The sequence below is a fragment of the Aedes albopictus genome, chromosome 3 (assembly GCF_035046485.1).
Source record: "Aedes albopictus strain Foshan chromosome 3, AalbF5, whole genome shotgun sequence".
NCBI classification, from domain to species: Eukaryota; Metazoa; Arthropoda; class Insecta; order Diptera; family Culicidae; genus Aedes; species Aedes albopictus.
In genome coordinates, this window is record NC_085138.1 from 152756069 (window position 1) to 152777879 (window position 21811).

A 21811-nucleotide genomic window follows, 5' to 3' on the forward strand; every position below is an offset into this window, starting at 1 on the left:
CAATTTCTTAGTATAATAGGGCCAGGGGATTCACTTAACAGCGTAAACTGATTAAACTGATTAAACGTCGCGATCACCAAGGCAATCTTCGATTATTTCATTCGCAAAACCATGAAACATTTCAAATAAGCAGGAAATCATGGCTTACGCAGCAATTTTATCTGTTTCGTGAGTACCCTTAATGGTATACTGCATCGCGGGAAAATAGAATTTGTATTTTCAGTTTGAACTTAAGTACTTAGCGCGACAACCCCTGTTTTGTGGATTGAAATCAATTAGGTCCTTTAGAATACATTTTCGAAGCAATTATTAGACGTGTAAATCTCGGAAACTATAAAATATCCACAAATTTGCGTGTAACTTGTATTCATCGTGACATCCTCTTTGTTTTATTGCATGATAACAACCCTTATAAAAATAGCTTTCAAGAACAATTTTAAGAAATATAAATAGGGTGACAATGGGTATTATCGGCAGGTTTGTTCTCTTCGCCATGGGGGGTTTTTGTCAGCCAAATTGCCTGAAACTTGGCCATATAATTCAGCTTAGTAGAGAAGGATTTGAGACCAACTCTGAGTTCAATAGGTTTCAAAAAACCCCCAAAGACGAAGAGAACAAAACGACCGAGAATAGGTAATTTCCCCTACTTAAAATTTCAAAATCATTTTTGGTTTGGCCACAAAATTAATGGCTAAAATGTGTTTTTTTTTAATTAGTTGAATATTACCACGTGGACAAGAAAATACTTTTACAGAAAAATTGTGAGTATGATTCTCAAAACTACAAAATTCGCACTCGATTATCCTTAGTTCCGTTATGAAGCTTCACTAACATATTATCAATCCAGTTGAAACTCGGAATTTGGTGCGAGGCTTCGTTTTTTCTCATCGGGATCCTGATGTTCGCACCAAATTCCGATTTCGACTGGATTGGTAATTATCATATATTAATATATCTGGTGAATGGAATGCTGTATAAAGCTGAATTTTTAAATAGCATTTCATGCATTGTTTTGTTAATGTCAGCCATTCTATTGATATTTGCTTTTAAAAATTCTCCAATTATTCTTCAGGCAATTCCTTAGGGAATTCTTTTAGTGAAGCCATTCGACTATGTCTCTGGGAACTTCCACACATTTTTTTAAATATCTTCGGCAAGTCATTCTGCTTTTTTTAGATTTTCGTCCATTTTTTGGATTTTTATTTTTTATGCTATTCGGTATTCCTTCGCCAATTCCTTCGAAAACTCCTGTGGAAAGTCTTTCATTAATTGGTTCTATAATTCTATTGAAAAATCTTCAGACACTTTCTTCTAGATTTCTTCAGTTTTTATGTAAGGAATTCCTGCAGCAGATGATTCCGGAATACCTTCGGCAATTCCGATGTTACTCACATTGAACATTTATTCGGGAGTTTCATCAGCAATAACATTCGACAATTTTGGCAACTTCGATTATTACTTTTGGGAACTTCTTTGGTAATTCATTTGAAAATTGATTCGGCAAATCTCTTAGTGATTTCGGGAATTTATTTGAATTTATTTGAAAAAAAAACTTTGGCGGTTCTTTAAAAATTCTGTCACGGTAATTCTACGGAAATTACTTTTGGTGTTCTTTTTTAAATTTTCTTCAGAAATTCTTTTAATGCTTTCGGAAAATTCTTTGAGAATTTCTTGGTATTAATTTCTTTGTTTTTTATATAATATATAGAATATGTCGGCAATTTATTTTGAGATTGGATTTGGCCAATTTCCTTAAAAAGTCTTAATATTTTTTATTCAGGAATTCCTCTGGTAATTTTTATATGAATTCTTTTGGCAACTACTTTGAAAGCTCTAATGTAATTTTGATGGATTATTTTCCGACAATTTCCTTGAGAATTTTTTCATTAAGTTTTTCGTGAATTTCATGGGATTTTCTTTGACCAAGACCAGTTGAGAATTTTAGATTTTCCAATTCAGCAACTTTCGGAAGCAATAAATACAAATACAGTTAAATCATAAAGAATTTTAAAAATAATCACAATAAAATTGCCTAATAAATCCGTAAAATACTGAAAAAGAAATTGCTGATATAATTTCAGAGGAATAGCCATTGAAATTCATCAAAAAAATTTGAACAAATTGCTTATGAAGTTCTAATGAAACTACCGCAGAAAATAAAAAAAAATAAAATACCCATGTCGAAGGAATCCTCAAATAAATGGTCATACTACGGTATAGCGAATACGGAGTCATAGGTTCAAATCCCACCAGAACGCATTTTTTTCGCAAATTCATCCCTCAATTTGTCAATTAGCAACATTCTGTGCCTTCTAATTAATTATGATAGGATTATAATATTTCACTAGAGATTTCTCTAGTAATACCTTCTAGGATTTCTCTGGAAATGCCAACTATTCCCGAAATTCAATTAGGGATTCCTCTAGAGATTTCTACTGGAATTCCTTTAAGAAACCCAAGATTAGTTCCAGGAGTAATACCGTGATTAATTTCTATAGTAATCCACAAATATTAACTCTAGAATAATTCCTGCATGAGTCTCTAGAAAAATCCCTTGAAGGATCAAAGGAATTTCTGGAAGTATCCTAGGAACACTGCCTAGAAGAATCCTAGCTAGAAGGGCAGGAGAAATCCCTAGAGGGATTCCCGCAGGTATCACCGTGAGAATTTCTTGACGAGACCTACAAGAGGCATTCCTGAAACATTAGAAGCAGCAGGATTTTTTTTTATATTTTTTTATTATTGTGTATTTTAACTTATGCTAATTCTACACATAAGCAGGAATCGCTTATGGGATCCCAAGAGGAGTTCCTGGATGAAAGTCAAGAGGATTTCCTGGAATAATTCAATAAGAAATATTTGGAGAAATTCCAGGAAAACCTTTAGGATTTCCAGGAGGAAACACTGAAGGTACTTCTGCAATGCTCCTAGAAAGATTGCCTTGAAGAATCCCAGCAAGTTTTGAAGGAATCCCTGGAGAAAATCTTAGAATAATTCCTAGAAAAATTACGGAAGATATTACAGTAAGAAATTCTGGAGGAGTCCTAGGGGGAATTGCTGGAAGAACCACAGTAGGAACTGCTTGAGAAATCCTGCTGAAATTCCTGGAGGAGGACCGAGTGGAGTTCCCGGAGAAATCCCATGAGAAATTTATGAGAGAATCCTTGGATAAATATCTTCCACAAAAATGCCAGGATCACTGGAGAGCTTCTGAAGAAATCTCAGGAGGTATCGGGGATGAACCAGCCTCGGGCTGAATTTCCCCATAATAAAAAGTCAATAATAAACTCAGGAGGTATTGTTAAAAGGATTCTGGGGTGTATTATTGTAGAAATCTTAGCAGAGATCCTAGGAGGTATTGCTGAAGGAAACTATACAGGAATTTATAGAGAAACCCAATCAGGAATGCCTGGCGGAATCAAAAGAAAAAATCCTTGGAATGCCAAGAGAAGTCCCTACAAGAACCGGTAGAGGTAGAGAAGAATCTTTGGAGAAGATCCTGAAGGAATCGCGAGGAATTTCTGAAGAAATATCAGGAAGATTTCTCGGAAGAGTTCCAACTATTTTTTTTTTTGCGGTCAGGCTAAGGCCGGGGTGGCCTCTGCTGTACATAGTAGCCGCCTCCACTCCACTCGGTCCATGGCTGTTTGTCGCCAGTTCCGCACTCTGCGTAGGGTCCGCAGATCGTCCTCCACTTGGTCGATCCACCTAGCTCGCTGCGCTCCACGTCTTCTTGTACCGGTCGGATGACTCTCGAGAACCATTTTAGTCGGGTTGCTATCCGACATCCTGATGACGTGACCCGCCCACCGTAGCCTCCCGATTTTCGCGGTATGGACGATGGTTGGTTCTCTCAGCAGCTGATGCAGCTCGTGGTTCATTCGCCTTCTCCAAGTCCCGTCTTCCATCTGCACTCCGCCGTAGATGGTACGCAACACCTTCCGTTCGAAAACTCCAAGGGCGCGTTGGTCCTCTGCACGTAGGGTCCATGTTTCGTGCCCATAGAGGACGACCGGTCTAATCAGCGTTTTGTAGATGGTTAACTTCGTGTTACGGCGAACTTTATTCGATCGTAGAGTTCTGCGGAGTCCAAAGTACGAACGATTTCCTGCCACAATGCGCCTCTGAATTTCTCTGCTGGTGTCGTTGTCGGCGGTCACCAGTGAGCCCAAGTACACGAATTCTTCAACCGCCTCGATTTCATCACCGTCGATATGAATTCGGGGTGGCGGGCGCGGTGATTCCTCCCTAGAGCCCTTTGCCATCATGTACTTTGTCTTCGACACATTAATGACTAATCCGATTCGCCTGGCTTCACTCTTTAGTCGGATGTACGTTTCCGCCATCGTCTCAAATTTACGAGCAATAATATCAATATCATCGGCGAAACCAAGCAGCTGAACGGACTTCGTGAAAATCGTCCCACTCGTGTTTATCCCCGCTCTTCTTATTACACCCTCCAAAGCAATGTTGAACAGCAAGCACGAAAGACCATCACCTTGCCGTAACCCTCTGCGAGATTCGAAGGGACTCGAGAGTGTCCCTGATACTCGAACTACGCACATCACTCGATCCATCGTCGCCTTGATCAACCGTATCAGTTTATCCGGGAATCCGTATTCGTGCATAATCTGCCATAGCTGTTCTCGATCGATTGTATCATACGCCGATTTGAAATCGATGAACAAGTGATGTGTGGGCACGTTGTATTCGCGGCATTTCTGCAATACCTGGCGGATGGCGAACATCTGGTCCGTTGTAGCGCGTTCACCCATAAATCCAGCCTGATATTGCCCCACGAACTCTCTTGCAATCGGTGATAGACGGCGGCATAAAATTTGAGAGAGTATCTTGTAGGCAGCGCTCAGTAGTGTGATCGCGCGGTAGTTCCCGCAATCCAACTTGTCGCCCTTTTTGTAGATGGGACACACGATACCTTCCATCCATTCCTCCGGTAATACTTCCTCCTCCCAAATCTTGGTAATGACCCAGTGTAGTGCTCTCACCAGTGCTTCTCCACCGTATTTTAGAAGCTCGCTTGGTAGTTGATCTGCTCCAGCGGCTTTGTTGTTTTTCAACCGGCCAACCTCCTCCTCAATCTCTTGAAGGTCAGGGGCTGGAAGTCTTTCGTCCTGTGCACATACTCCTAGATCGGTTACCACGCCACCTTCGGTACTTGCAACGTCGCCATTGAGGTGCTCAACGTAATGCTGCCGCCACCTCTCGACCACCTCACGCTCGCTCGTGAGAATATTCCCGTGATTATCTCGGCACATGTCGGCTTGTGGCACAAAGCCTCTGCGCGAGCGGTTCAGCTTCTCGTAGAACTTTCGTGTGTCCTTAGCGCGGTACAGCTCTTCCATCGCTTCGCGATCTCGTTCTTCCTGCTGGCGCTTCTTCATCCGGAAGACTGAGTTCTGCCTGTTCTGCGCCTGTTTGTAACGTGCCTCATTCGCTCTCGTACGGTGTTGCAGCATTCTCGCCCATGCTGCATTCTTCTCGTTTTTCAACTGTTCACATTCGCCGTCGTACCAGTCGTTTCTGTGATTCGGAGTCGCGAAGCCTAGTGCTGTAGCCGAGGTACTACCTATGGCGGATCGGATGTCCCTCCAGCCATCTTCAAGTGTAGCTGCGCCAAGCTGCTCTTCCGTTGGTAGGGCCACTGCTAACTGCTGCGCGTAGTCTTGAGCCACTTCTACGTTACGAAGTTGCTCGATGTTGAGCCGCGGCGTTCGACTTCGACGCGTGGTGATAACTGTCGAAAGTTTTGAGCGCATGCATACAGCGACTAAGTAGTGATCCGAATCTATATTCGCACTGCGGTATGTGCGGATGTTGGTTATATCTGAGAAGAATTTACCGTCGATTAGAACGTGGTCGATTTGGTTTTCTGTTTGATGGTCGGGTGATCTCCAGGTGGCTTTGTGGATATCTTTGCGGGGGAAGAAGGTGCTTCGGACTACCATACCACGGGAGGCTGCAAAGTTTACGCATCGCTGGCCGTTATCATTCGATACGGCGTGCAGGCTGTTTCGCCCGATTACCGGTCTGTACATTTCCTCCCTTCCTACCTGCGCGTTCATGTCGCCGACAACGATTTTCACGTCACGCGGCGAGCAACCATCGTATGTTTGCTCTAACTGCGCGTAGAACGCTTCTTTCTCGTCATCGGGTCTCCCTTCGTGTGGGCAGTGGACGTTGATGATGCTGTAGTTAAAGTAACGGCCCTTAACTCTTAACATGCACATCCTTGCGTTGATCGGCTGCCACCCGATCACACGTTGTCGCATCTTGCCCAACACTATAAATCCTGTTCCCAGTTCATTGGTGGTGCCACAGCTTTGGTAGAAGGTAGCCGCTCGATGCCCGCTTTTCCACACTTTCTGTCCAGTCCAACAAAGTTCCTGCAACGCCACGATGTCAAAGTTGCGGGGATGTAGTTCGTCGTAGATTATCCTGTCACATCCTGCGAAACCTAGTGACTTGCAATTCCATGTTCCAAGTTTCCAATCGTAGTCCTTATTTCGTCGCGTGGGTCTTTGCCGATTGTATCGAGTCGTATTTTCTCCTATGTTATTCGCAATGGGGATTTTTACGGGTGGCTTATTGGGCCTACGCCAACACTCCTGTCTCGCCGGAGGGCCATCGTGCCAGTTCTGTTTAACGTCCCAACCAACACTGGGACGACCACGCTGATGGGGCTACCACCTTGGATCTAGCTGGGCGTGGTGCAGCGTTTCTTACTCAGCCGCTGGATGCCAGAACAGACGCTGTTTGAGCCGCACCTCCTTGGTGAACAGACACTCGGATCGTACCTCCTCAATCTAGCTGAAGTCAGAAGGACAACAGTGCCCAGGCTGCACTACCAGCTAAGCACACAACTCTTAGCTGGCGGTCTTTGTCATCGTTTGACCCGTGGAAGCATGAGGTAGGAACTTGTGAGGACCAGAGCTCTATTGGACGCTCTCCTTATCTACTCACCGTTTTGCAGCCCAGAGTTCCAACTATAATGCTAGGATAAATTCGTAAAGGAATGACAAGAAGAATATCTGGACGTATCATAGTAAGAATTTCTGAAGGAATTGCTGGAAGAACCTTAGGAGGAGTTGTTTGAGGTATTCTTGGAGGAAGGCCAAAGGGAGTTTCTGCAGGAATTCCATGAGGAATTTCTATAGGAGTTCCTGAATGAGCCCTTGGAGAAATCCCTGGTAGAACAACCAAAGAAATTTCTGCAAGAATTCCAGGAAGAATACCAGGAAAGATTCCAACAAAACAGCCAAGAGAAAGCTCTAGTAGCATTATTTCGGAAACTACCATAGTTAGAATGTATTAAGGAAGAATAGCTGGAAGAACCGCAGGAATTGCTAGAAGAATCCTAGCTGGAATAACTGGAGAAGTGCTTCCCAAAATTGGGAAGCGGATCTTGGGAGTTTGGGAAGCGCGGAAGGAGGAATTCCTAGAATTCAGGGAGGTACCATAGAAGTAATTTCTACTGAAATCCTTGAATCAGGAATGCCGGGGGTATCCTAAAAGAAGTTCCTCTACCAAGTGCCCGCAGAAATACCTACAGTTCTCTTTGAAAGAATCGGTAGAAGCATACTGGAGGAATCCCTGATAGAATCGCAGGAGGAATTTTTTGAGGAATCTCAGGAAGATTTTCCGAAAGTATTGCAGCATGTAAATATGCCAGGTGAAATCCCTAGAAGTATTTCAGAAGGAGTTATAATGGGAATTACTTGAAGAATTCCAGTCGGAATTCATGGAGGAAGGCCAATAGAAGTTCTTGGAGTTTCTGGAATAACCTCTGGAGGAAGTCCTGGTTAAATCCTTGAAGAAATCTCTGGAAGAATCACCGAAGGAATTTTTAGAAAAATCCCAGGATAATATTCTGGAAGAACTTCCCTAGTAGAATTCCTGAAGGTATCACAGTGAGAATTGTTGGAGGAGTTCTAAGAAAACTTGTTGGAATCCTAGCCACATTTCCCGGAGGAAGGCCAATATAAGCTCGTGAAGGAATTTCATGAGAAATTTCTGGAAGAATCTCTGAATAAAATATCTGAAAGAATTCCTGGAAGAATAACCGGAAGAAACTTCTGAAAGAATCCCAGTAAGGTTGTCCTGAAAACCCCACCAGGAATTCCTGAAGAAATCCCAAGATAATTTTTTAGAAGAATTAAAAGAAGTATCATAGTAAGAATTTCGAAAGAAATACTATGAGAAATTGCTGGATCAATCTCCGCTGAAATTTCTAGTATGTACAACCCCATCTGAACTGCCTGGCGAATCCTGAGAGAAGTTTATTAAAGAAATATCGGGAGGAATCCATAAAGGAAGCCTAGAAAAATCACTGTTTGAATAGATAAAGAGGTATTACTGGAGGAATCCATGGAGAAGTTGATTGTTCTTGCCAATATCCAAAACGCCAAAACGTGCGACAGGTGTATAAGTAATTCCGGGTGTGTTTAAGTTTTATTGAAATGTGCCTTCAATAAATATTGAAATTTATTGTGTGAAACTCTAAATTTTAGGTGACTCAAGGAAAAATTCTAAGGGGTGCCAAATTTGTTCTAGGGGGTGCCAGGCACCCCTGGAACCCCCCCTAGCTACGCCAATGCCTGGCCCTCAAGCCTAGGCTTAAGCGCCTTTACCCGCTCTCTGAAACGAGATCAAAAGTTGTGGTATCCAACCCTCCCCAAATAAACATTTACCTCTAATATTTGTATGTCTCTGATATGGGTATAAATAAAATTGAAAAAATCAGAAAGATCTCAGCATTATTATTTTATCACGGACAATCAGTGGTTTTATCCTCGGCAATACGGCAAGATTTTTTCAAGCTGATTCAAATAGATAGAATCAACACACTTTAACTATTTCACTTTATTCAAACTTATTCAAAACACCTTTGTGGGTGACATGTTCCTCTCATCAACCAAAAATGATCACTATGAAATCCCAATGTGTGAGTACATCAATATTCAGTTTATAGGGATCACATTCTGTGATGTTTTTGAATCTTCATAAAAAAATGTTATCAACCGTCAATAAAACAAAATGATGGGAGCGGATCTGGTGTGATGGTTAAAGCACATGACTATCATGCCGAGGGCCTGGGATCGAATCCCACTCCCGAGAAACTCACAAAATGTGAGTTCTTCCTTCGGAAGGGAAGTGAACCGTGGGTTTTGAGATGAACTAGCATAGGGCTAAAAAAACCGTTAGTTACAGATAAAAAATGGAAGTCTTTACGTAGTTCAAAAATAAATCTTCAATGTGGGTCCTCGACACCTGATATTTTTTTCAAGCTCTATTTTAGCACAACTTTTATACTCTCATTGTATTCTGATCCGTTTGGGTACAATCCGACAATGATTTTTCATAAGGGCCTAACTGACTTGATCGATTTCTCTTCGTCGACTCTCTCTTTCGTTAATAACCTGATCAAAACGAACAAAATCATTACTATTTTTGTTTCTATAGCAAGATGTAGTCAACTCCTTCGCATTATTTACAATCAAAAAAAAAATTAGAAAAACTCAATACACATTCTGTAATAACACAAAGAGAGGATCGATGAAGAGAAATCGAAAATTTCAGTTAGGCCCTAATGAAGAATCAGTGTCGAATTCATCTATAATGAGTGAAAGAGAGGATAACTACTCTAGAAGAGTAAGAAAATTGACTGTCAGATGACATCATGGTTCACTAGAAATAGCCTATTTCTCTATTTTCCTCTTACTGTTCCACTCTCATTATCTTTAACTCACGCTCTGTTCTAATACTGTTTTATCTTTTGTCGTTATCATTCAAAAATTTTTTATTAGCTACGTAACGCTATTGTAGGAGAGAATGGGTCTACAGCAATGTAACGAACGCTTCACATACAATTTTTTCGTGCGGAATATTTCCTAAATCAATCCCCGCAGAAATCCCTGAAGGAATTCCGGAAAGATTCTAAAGAAATATCTGGACGAATCATACGAGGAATCCCGGCTGGAACCTCAACAGAAATCCCCAGAGGAATCCTTGAAAAAAAAATCCCAGAAAAAATCTTTCAAGAAATGATAGCCGGGAAAAAGAAATATCATTGGATTCTCTAAATATAGACAGAAATCTTTGAAGGAATACAGTATGGGCCCAATTTTGTCAGCCCCATTTTGCGACAAAGCTCTCATTATCTAACGGTCACACTTTGACCAATGCATTTAAGATCATCATCAAACTACTGCTAAAAAGCAGAACATACACAGTTAGAAAAAATCACCGACTTCGGTAATGTTTTACCGAAATGTCAACCGTTAAGTTTGTTTTGCAGGAAAAAATCGGTAAAGGTAGCAACTTTTACCGAAATTCGTTAGAGTTTGACAGATAAACGATAACATTTTACCGAAGTTTGTATTATTTTTTACAGAATTTCGTTAAAAATCCATTACCGAACGCTCAGCGGTTGAGATTTCGGTAGTAATTACCGAACGCGATTAGCTGTGTAGAGGGATAAAAAGTGTGAATACCTGTTTAAATATTTGAGGGGAACAAAAAATGTGTTCCAGAAAGGGGCTGACAAAATCGGGTCACTTATATATCAGGAGGAACCTGTGAAGTAATCCCAGCAGGAATCACTGAAGGAATGCCGACTAGATTTCTTCAAGGAATCCTTCCTTGACTTTCTAAATCAATCATGTAAAAAATCTATGAAATTATTCTTGATAGAATCCCGTAGAGCATACCTGATGGAATCCTTAGTGTTCCGGATAGATTCTACCCACAATACCCCTCGTACATCTCACATGATCCAATCAACGCAGTTTATGATCGCTACCTGATACTGTCACAGCAAGATCGTCAAACGTAGATGTTGGGTAGATAACAATAGGTATGAACTGTGTGAGTGTGTTGTGAGAGTGTTGGCCTGCATCGAAGAAACCTTCGGCGATGCATCGCCCATGAGAGAGCCAAGGGAACCGAAGCATAGTACAATCGACTGAATTTCAGTACGAAATACGTCGGCAAGAGGCTTGGGCGGAGCCAAAATCCAATTTATGTGTTGTTCCGACAAATAGATGTTAGTGTAGTAATTAGTTGTGGTAAAAGGTTATTGCGGCCATAATAATTACAAAATGCACCATAGGAAAATCAAAATGCACCATAAATAATTAAGCAATGTACCGACAAAATGCACAGCTTTCTCCATAAATAAATAGAAATGTTCCATAATGAATTAAAAATGTAGCGGTAAACCAAAAGATTTTCTAGTTAAAAATGAAACATTGTATCAATAAAAAATTAAATAAAACACCATAAACAAATAAGTTTGCTCCATAAAAAATAATAAAAATATCCATAAATAATGAACATTTGCTCCATAACTATACCATATTTGCTCCATAAAAAATTAAAATTGCACCATAAATATCATCAAATTGCACCATTAACAAACTATAAATTTTACCTCAAAGAATGCAAAATCTACAAAAATTAATCAAATTCTGCATCATTAGCAGTATTTCAATGGCTAGTAGCACTGGAAATATGTAGGTATATAGTAATATGTGGAATTTAAAAGGCTATATTCTGCACCTTCTGCCTAAATTTAAAAAAAATCTAATCTGACTATACATGTCAATGGTTGCTCCTCCGTGATTGATCTGAGCTGGTACCAATTGCACTGGGATCCAAATGAATAAGGGCTGGGACACTCCACTTATTCTAAAAGTGCAATTTATGCAGCTCATACATTCTTGATCAATAACGGCGCCGGCCACGTCCTCATAGTCAGTTAGGAAGGGAAAGGAATGTTCTAACATTCTAGTGTGCTGGTTGTTGCTACTAAAGACCGAGATCACCTCTGCATCCCCACAACCAGCACGGATGCGATTCATGAATAGGGGTTATTTTTATAGTGTTCGTGATAGATTGTGTGGTGAATAAGGTGAATAAGGTCAAGCGGCACAGCACGCTTTGGTTGCATAACTTGTAGGCGTTATATATACTGTGCTGTGAGAAGAAGTTGGAAATGAGGGAAACGACTTTTTTTTCCAATTCGTTTCTGGTTCTAGTGAAGACTATGAACATATGAATATACATTAGTTGTATATGTAGAGAAGAGAGAGCGAGAGAAAGAGGATAGAAAGATATAAAGTAGGATGAAAGGAACGGGCCAGGGATTGAACCCATGACCTTCTGCATACGAATCAGAAGCGGTAGTCACTAGACCACCAAACCCGTTTTCTACTCCTCCTGATAATCTAAAAAGAATCTAATAAAAAGAACGTTAGTTGTTATCAGGATACTTAGTTTATTTTATAATTATATAAAACATGGATTAATTTTTTGATAATTTTTCCGATCAAATTGAAATCATTAATAAATATAATATATTTACATTACATATTATGTAAACTCCAAGGGTTAACCCTTCTTTCAAAATGCGGATTCTTTTAATACATGCGGCGTAGCCTGTGGATGCGTTGTAACTGTGTCGATTCGGTTATAGGCAAGGTTACCAATAATCGTATCGTGGAGCACTCATTATGATTTTTTAGCCGATAAGCATTCCCAAGCTCACCGTGCATATTTTGATCGCTAATGCAATGAACTCAGCTGTCACTGTCTAGCTGAGGAAAACTCTCGCTGGTTCCAGTGGCGCTTGTAAACAAAGATACTCACGCTCTCGAAGTGGTGTTCATTCATCGATCACAACTCTCGCACCGCTGCTCGAAAGTGAACGATTCCAAGGAAGCGAAAACTGGAGCAGTTATTATCGCGGGTGATAATTTTCACTGCGATTGATAATAATTTATCACCACGAGTGCCGATTCAAAGGAAAAGCAGCGCGGTATCGATACCGTGTCTTTAAATAATGCTCACCAAAGATGCAAATTTTTATACCTTGATGCATTTACATATTTGAGACACATATTTTGCGCTACAGTAAAATGAGCTTGATAAGCAACTCTAACGGTATTTTAAACCTAACTGATGAACCGGAAGATGTGTGCCTTTGGCAAGGTCATTTCATCGAGCGTGGATTGGTCGTTCTCGTATTACAAGTTTAACTTGTGTAATACAAAATGCACTGGTAAGAGCACAAGAGGATGGTATTTTCTGCAATGTTTGCTTGAAGAGTAAAAAAAAGATGTAGTTTTAGGAAGCGTGGACTCCCTCTACGATTATGGGTCGGACCGCGTACATATTACATAGTTAAAAAAACATGCTTCTCTGAGGGAGAAGGGAGGAATCAAAAATTGTTCAAGCATACTAAAATTTAATACATCACATATCATGATCCTGACCATTTAGATAGAGATAATGTAATTGGACAAAAATGTTTGCTTTTTTGTGCCTTTTTCTGTAAATCCTTGAATTATTTTATAACTTTACCGGATACACCATTTGTCCAATAAATGTCCCTCGATCAGTCGCGGCTTTGACTACCTGCAGCGACGCCGCGCTCACGCGGTGTACAACATGCGTGCATTTTTCATTATGCGTGTCTCAGTACACGACGCAACCGCTCCCGCTCGGGATATTTATCCATTGATCAATTTCGAGATTTAAAATCTTCATGCACTTGAGTGCTAGTTGATGACACATTTGCTAATCAATCGAAAGGAAAGCAACATTTGACAATTTCAGCCCCCCAAAACCCCCAACTACGAAACAACTTTTGTATTTTCAAATTTTTAAAATTTTGCATGAAGAGCGTTACGCGCTAGGTTTCCTTCCTCCCCGTTATGTATTTTTTGAACGAACCCTTGCATGTCAGTCCTCGATCTACCAAACAAATTTATAACTTTATTTGTGACTAATTCCGAACCCTAATGCACACAAACGGGCTTCTGATGAAATCTTCCCCATGCTCCTGCCGATTCCGATGATATTATCGCCGTGAGTGGGAATCGGAATGAAAGCTGAGAATCAGCACGATATTTTCGAGCAGATTATCTTTCGCAGCTGAATGGAAAATAGTTCGAGAGCACTCTCGCAATTTTCATTCCAGTTAGTTGGCGGGCAACACACTCACGCTGGATGAGTTCATTCAAGCCTTTGTGAGTAAATGAACGAGTTGTTGTTTCTATGATGAACATTTGGGACGATACACACTGAAATTAATTGTTTGGCTTTCGCGAGAATTTTCGTCTATCAGTAACCTTGAGGTAATCCACAAATCCATGAATTTGCCCGGTATAATGCAAACAGAGATGTTATCCCGTGAGCGTTAGCGAGTTCGAACAGCAAGCGATTATCCGGTAAATTGCATTCATAGTGTTTCCATCTTTTAAGTCGTTCTATCATAGATGCGTGCTTCGGTACATGGTTTCTGTTTATTTTCTTCTTACTTTTCATTATCCCATCCACATCCTAAAACTATATGTCGTTGGACAGTGCAGCAATGGTACAATAAGATTAAATTTATGTAGCTTTTACATTCTTTGTGGTGAAATTTACAATTTGTTTATGGTGCAATTTGATTATATTTATGGTGCAATTTCAATTTTTTATGGAGCAAATATGGTATAATTATGGAGCAAATGTTCATTATTTATGGATATTTTTATTATTTTTTATGGAGCAAACTTATTTGTTTATGGTGTTTTAATTATTTTTTTATTGATACAATGTTTCATTTTTAACTAGAAATTTTTTTGGTTTACCGCTACATTTTTAATTTATTATGGAACATTTATATTTATTTATGGAGAATGCTGTGCATTTTATCGGTACATTACTTAATTATTTATGGTGCATTTTTGTTTTTCTATGGTGCACTTTCGTTATCTATGGGTGCATTAAATAGGCTGCCATTAGTTGTAATAACTGTAGTCTGTTATTAAATAAACTGTGTAGTTATGTTAAGTGATGTGCGGAGCTTGATAATAAACCCCGAAGGAATTTACACCTACATTGCACTGGAAGGCCAGCCAACAGTCAATCCAACGAAATCACATCCATCCTAAAGTACAGTCCACATCGGAAGGCAATTAAGGAGCAGTTCCAAAACAAACTGAATCAAACCCTATGTGCATTAAAAGTGAATTATCTAAATATATATATAAATGTAGTGGCATACATGGGACCGCGCATAACTTGCGAACGGATGGTCCGATTTGGGTCGTCTAAGTTTTGTTCTGTCAGTTTTCACCCAAGGAAGGTTTATGAGGCCTAAAAAATGCGAAAATTGAGAGTTTTTGAAAATCGGGTTTTCATACATTTTGAACGGGGACTTGAGCACCTGGCTAGGGACTTGAAACGTCAAAAAACGCAGTAGGCAAGACAAAGTTTGCCGGGGTCAGCTAGTATCTTGTATAATTTTAGTAGGATTGTCGAGTTAGTTAAAACTGAATTTGTTTATTAATCCGCAATTTATTATAAATTTATTACGATAATTGTTTAATTAGCCAAACGTTCATCTTTGGTGAATTGAACCACTAGTGGAGACAAATTGAAAGGTAAAATATTCTATATAAAATACTGTAACCTCGAACAAATATACGTAATTTCAGCTTCGGGCACAAACGCGAGTTGCTATCCAAAAGGTCCGAAAACTGGCTTCGTCACAGATAACTCGAAGAAATCATGGCTGGAATCCCTATTAGAAGCTGAGCAGAAATCCCTGGAAAGGTCATAGAAGAAATCACTGTAAAAAACTCAGGAAGAATTTTTGAAGGAATCCCATCAGAAATTCCTGTACGAATACCTACAAAATCCAGGACAGCCTTAAAAAATCTCAGCAGAAATCTATTGTTTCGATTTTTTTTGAGCAACCTCTTGACGAATTTCCGCACGAATACCTAAAAGACTCTGACGAACAGATTACCTCAAAAAATCAAATCAAATCAAAGTAGCATTGCCGTTAAATAGCATACTTTCTGGAATTCTGGCCGCTATCTCTAATTCGAACACCCCTATAACCGCCTTCACAACCTAAGGAATGTGTACGGCAAATTTGGTTGAGTTGAGGTGTGAATGTAATGAACAACTTCTCAGAAGACTGTTTCCTTAAAATTTGGGCAATTCTGGAGATATTTACGGCTAATACATACAAATATGACGCTGGACGCTCGGGGCATCTGGTCTTTAAACAGAACGCTGGGAAGATGGCAAATGTTTAAGTTGAAAGTCAGCTTTCTACAGAAAAATAATGAAAAATCAAAGAGTAAGATTTTAAGAAACAATTGTAATAGGGTATTTGTGCCTATCTTAGTCTCATTAAGGATGTGCAACATGAAAAATCACTCACAGCGCAATGTATACGCTTCAAACTGAATGATACAAACCTTTAACACACGTGCTCACTTCCACTGTTGATCTTACGATGCACTAGAGTGGGATTTACCTTCAATATTTGATTTAATTGCGATCACAAATCGCGAGCCACTCGCACCTATCTTCAGCACACCGTAAAATTTTCATCTCATCGCGGTCCACCGGGTGGCTCCTTTTTCATCTCAACAGTATTTACAGCAAATCCACAACCACTCTCACATTTTCTCATCGTAGAGCATTCTGCACTCACCCACTAACGCACTCCCTTTCCCTAGCAGGTGACAGTTTCATTGTGATTGTTTTCCTCTCTCGCAAAGGAGAAGTCACAACAATGTGCGGCGCGACGAATCGTCTATGCTCGCTCCCCACGTTTTGCACTCGCATACATTCACAGCTGATTGGCAAATCAGTGCTGCCGAACTGGATGATAGTTCGTAAAGCTTGAGCGGTAGCAGCATATTTAGATGAAAACCAAACCAAATATTTTGAAAGAAATGGCGTTGGAAAATGAAATTATTGATCGATTTGCGTAGAAGTTCGATTACCAAGATGTTAAACCAAGAAACGACCATATTCTGATTGAAAAAAACATCGTATTTGTAGTGACCAAATCTCATTCAATTAACTACTTGTTTCTTGATGTCTGGCACCGCTGTGATGCTTGCTTTGGTGCTTCGGCAGAGATGTGCGCCGCGGTTAAAACATCATTTTTGGTCGTCGGCGGCGGCGGCGTTAAAAATGAGATTTCAATATTTCGCTCTTTTACATCTCATATAGCGAAACATTTTAACAAACTATACTTTGCATATGAGAATGTAAATACACTAAAACCTCAATTTATGCATGTTATTTTAATGCACTTTTTAATTTATGCACCTTTTTTTATGACCTGCATAAATTAAGGGAAAGCTACTCACAACCAATATTGTGCATAAGAATATTTAATAATGACGGTAACTATTGCAACGGCGGCTAAAGGGTGTTTATAAGGATGAGCAAATGGAAGTCACAGGGGAGTTTCAGGGGGTTCCCAGGGGTTTCCGCGAGGTACCAGGAGATCTCCGGGGGGTTTTCGGGGGTCTGAGGGGGTTTTCGAAAGCATTGCAGAGAGTTTCAGAGGATTTTCGACGGGGTTTGGAGGCGTTACGGGTACGTTTTCGGGGGTTTCCGAGGATCTCACGTGCGTTAAACGGGTGCAAGTGGGTCTTAGATGGATTCGGAGGCGTTAGGCAGGCGTTTTTGGGGTTTCAGATGCGTAACATTGGGTTCGAGGGGATTTAAGAGGGATTTTGGAGGCATTTCAGGAAGTTTCAGAGCATTTTTGGCGGGATTCAGAGGCCTTATGGAAGCGTTTTCGGGGGTTTCGGAGCGTCGCAGGTGCGTTACATGGGGTACGAGGCGGTTTAAGGGGAATTTTGGAGCCATTTCAGGAAGTTTCAGAGCATTTTCGACGGGATTCAGAGGCGTTACGGAAGCGTTTTTTTTTTTATGCCCAAATTTCCCTCATTTTATGCCTTTTTTAATTTATGCACCCCCAGCCAGAGATGGCATGCTCCTCAGTGCGAAACGTGAGAAGAGAAAACATACACTCTACTCACGACTTTCAACGAGAGCGAGGGTGAACTACGCAACTTTCTTCACACACAAACCAGCCGCTCACTCTCTGGCATCCATCGCGGCACCCTCAAAATGAGTGCTCAAACAAATGTTAGATCAAATGTTTTTTCAGTTTCTGTGTGCACATTTTGTGCGCGCAGAAAATGTGCACACAAAAATTCGTGTTGAGAGCGCACTCAGTCGTGCTTCCAGTGCAATACTGTGTGTACCACAGGAGTATGAAAGTACTTGCTTGTCTAAGATATCACATAAATCACAGACAAATAGTATGTGACACTAACGATATTTCAATCTCATATATCTCATGATCCTGATTACATAGAAAGTTGGTGTCTTCGGCAAAGTTGTTTGGCTGGTCAAGGACTAACCGATAATAAGACTTAAGTTTCAAAATTCCACCGCTAGGCGGCGCTAGTGAGCTAACAAATTTTATTTTTCATAAATATCAGGAAAATTTGCAAAAAAATGCAACTAGCGCCGCTTAGCTGCAAAAACTTGAACCAAACGGTAATTATTCCGAAAGCCCTTGATCTACCAAACAATAGTGCCGAAGACACCAACTTTCTACAAAATGAGGATGCTGAGATATGCGAAACTTAAAATTTGTTTGCTCTCTAGCGCCACCTAGCGGTGGAATTTTGAAACTTAAGTCTTATTATCGGTTAGTCCTTGACCAGCCAAACAACTTTGCCGAAGACACCAACTCTCTAAGTAATCAGGATCATGAGATATATTAGATTGATATTTCGCTAGTGTCACATCTACTTGTCTGTGATTTATGTGATATCTTAGACAAGCAGATGCAACACTGACAAAATTTCCATCCCATATATCTCAGGATCCTGATTACTTAGAGAATTGGTTTCTTCGGCAAAGTTGTTCAGCTGGTCAAGGGCTTTCAAAATATGGGCCGTGTGATTCGTGATTTCACCGCTACACGGTGTGTTGAAACACGATTATTATCGCACTTTCATGAACCTAAAATATTTTTTCGTTATAAGACAGCCTTAGCTGTGTAGATTAAAATTCTGGAGGTTAAAAAATCTTTCATCGGGGAAAATGAAAATAAATTTGATTTTAGTATTTTACCACTTTTCTCATATAATATGGTGTATCACGCAAATCTGATGCACCTAAACTATGCTAGAAAAAGTCCCCTTTCTAATAATAAATTTGAAATCATTTAGAGAGAAACGAATGCAAAAGTCTTTACAACGACTTTAAATTTGTTTGGCGTTCCTTACATGTGTCCAGCCCACTGCAGTCTGTCGAAAGTCATAAATCATTAAACAAATATGGTGACTTAACGATATATTTTTTTAAAATTCATGTAAACTGTCCAATTAAGTTGTTTTTGAGCAAGTTTAGCATAAATACTGATTACTGATAGCTCTTCGAATATAATTACAACTATTAAGTATATTGTGCTCTGCTTTGCAGGGCTCGATGTTTTACTTACAAGTGAAAATTCATCCTATGAATACTTTTATTCGCATGTTGGACACATAGGGCCGATTTCTTCACCCTGTCTTAAGCGTTAAACCAGGTTTAACTATATGGGTAAGCACCTGGTTTCCCTGTTCATCCGAGGTGAAGAAATCAGCCCTTAGAGAATAGCTTTTAATTACTCTTTAGGCACACGCCCTTGATACACGTACTTTAAATTAAGCATATGTAATCATTTTTTTCAGAATGAAATCAATCAATGTTTGGTTGAAACAGTTTTAAATTTGATGATGATGAACCTGGGCGTGTTAGTGGAATACATGTACTTTAAAAGAAAATCGGATTAAGTACTAGACACTCAAGATGACCTAATATTTGAGGTCGAACTACGTATCTGCCAAAGATTGCAAAATCTTACTGGAATTAAAAGAAACAGTACTTAACTCGATTTTCATTTTACTTAGTTTTAGATATATTCATGTTACATTGTTGTTTATGCTGAGAAAAAATTAACTAAATTTACAGATAAAATAAAAATTGAAAATGTAGAACAAGAATAACAAGATTAAGAAGACATCAATATTTTGGAAATGTCAGAAAGTATAAAAAAAACAAACAGTGATGCGCAAAGTGAGGCAATATTGACGCAATTTGAGATTACATTACAATTCTTTAAGAACTGTTATTAGTTCTTCTGTGCTTCATTTCGAAATCATTGGATGATATTGATACATTTTGATTGCTTGATAGTTATAATACATGGAAAATGGTTGGAAGGTATCAAGTATACAGGTTACTTTTGTAATTCAACTCTACTAGATAGTTTCCACTTTGTAAGTACAGTGCAGTGGTTTTTCAGTTTTATGACTAGTCGTTTTAATCACTATTCCTTTTTTATTTCGTTTTTATCACGCTCTTCAAGAACAAGTGACTACAGATAACCCAGATGAACATAAAAAAAAAAATCACTGCACGAGACTACTATTATTGAAATTCATCAGGTTACTTGCAAATTTATTTGTTTCCAATATATTTTAGGCTTATATTATAAGATGTCATTCACATTGACATATATTAAGCATGCGTTGCATTCGGTAGGGTAAATTCTTATTAAATACGTGTGATGTTTTGAAAAAGATTTCAATAAAATTTGTATAATTTTCCTTGAACAAATGATTGTCTGATTAAAACAAATTGTTATGACATTCAAATTGCTTATCATGACTATATACACTGAACTACAAATCAACCCAAATTTAAGTTGTTTTGACGCAATCCCGGTCTTCCGTGGAATATTTCAAATTTACGTTAAACAGCGAAAGTGGTGAGTGAGTAGTTCTCGTTTGAGAGCGGCAAAAAAATTAACCCAGTGGTAAGTTATTTTCACCCAATGGAGGCCTCAAATGACGCAAATTTGGGTTAATTCAAGAAAACCCAAATTTGGCTTCTTCCACGGAAGAGCAGCGGATGCGTCGGTGCTTCTCTCTTTGTTTTCGACAACATTGCGGTGGGGCGAGGGAGAAAACAACCCAACTTTGAGTTAAAACTTTAAGCAGTTTAGTCAAATTTGAGTTTTTAAAACTTATTCTTTGGGTTATAATATTTTTCCGTGTAATATCATGTTAACACGCTGTTTCATCTTACCCCGGTGCACCTTATTTTAAACCAAATGGTGAATAATCATTTTATAATACATTAACATAATATGACAACGCCAACCTTATGTATTATTTAATTATTTGAGACTCAACAGCCCACTTAATTCTAAAGGTATCATTTTATAAGTAACAAAGAGATAACTCCGGTGAGACTATTCACTGAACAAAATCCACAGTCCTTGAAAATTTTAAGATTTTGTATGGACAAAAGTCCTCAACAGATCAGAGGCAGAACTTCTACAAATAAGTCACACACGCTCAGTATAGTCGACTCATACTTTTTGGCAAATAACCATGTGGATGTGGTTTGACATGCAAAGTATGTGCAACTAATACCCGCCATTTCAAGCAAATTTGCACATGAAGAATATGTGCTGCAAATGGTATAAGTCACAGGTGTATGGTGCTTCCTAAAATGTATGAGTCGCACTAATGGGAAGTATTTGCTTACCTCCATTACGAATACTTATGTACCAGACATATGGAAGAAAGGTAGAGTTTTATGATTTATGACTTTCGGCAGACTGCAGTGGGCTGGACACATGAAACGGACGCCGAACAAATTTTTACTCGTTGTAAAGACTTTTGCATTCGCTTCTCTCTAAATAGTTTCAATTTTTTTTTATTAGAAAGGGGACTTTTTCTAGCGGAGTTTAGGTTCCTCAGATTTGCGTAATACACCATATTATATGAGAAAAGTGGTAAAATACTAAAATCGAATTTATTTTCATTTTCCCCGATGAAAGATTTTTTAACGTCCAGAATCTTAATCTACACAGCTAAGGCTAACTTATAACGAAAAAATATTTTAGGTTCATGGAAGT

At 39.3% G+C, this 21811-nt stretch overlaps 1 protein-coding gene across 2 annotated transcripts in view; it reads right to left on the reverse strand.

Moving 5' to 3' along the window:
- The window catches only part of LOC109431918 (zinc finger protein rotund), a 518068-nt gene that overhangs the window by 346794 nt on the left and 149463 nt on the right, over positions 1–21811 (reverse strand). The window lies entirely within an intron of this gene.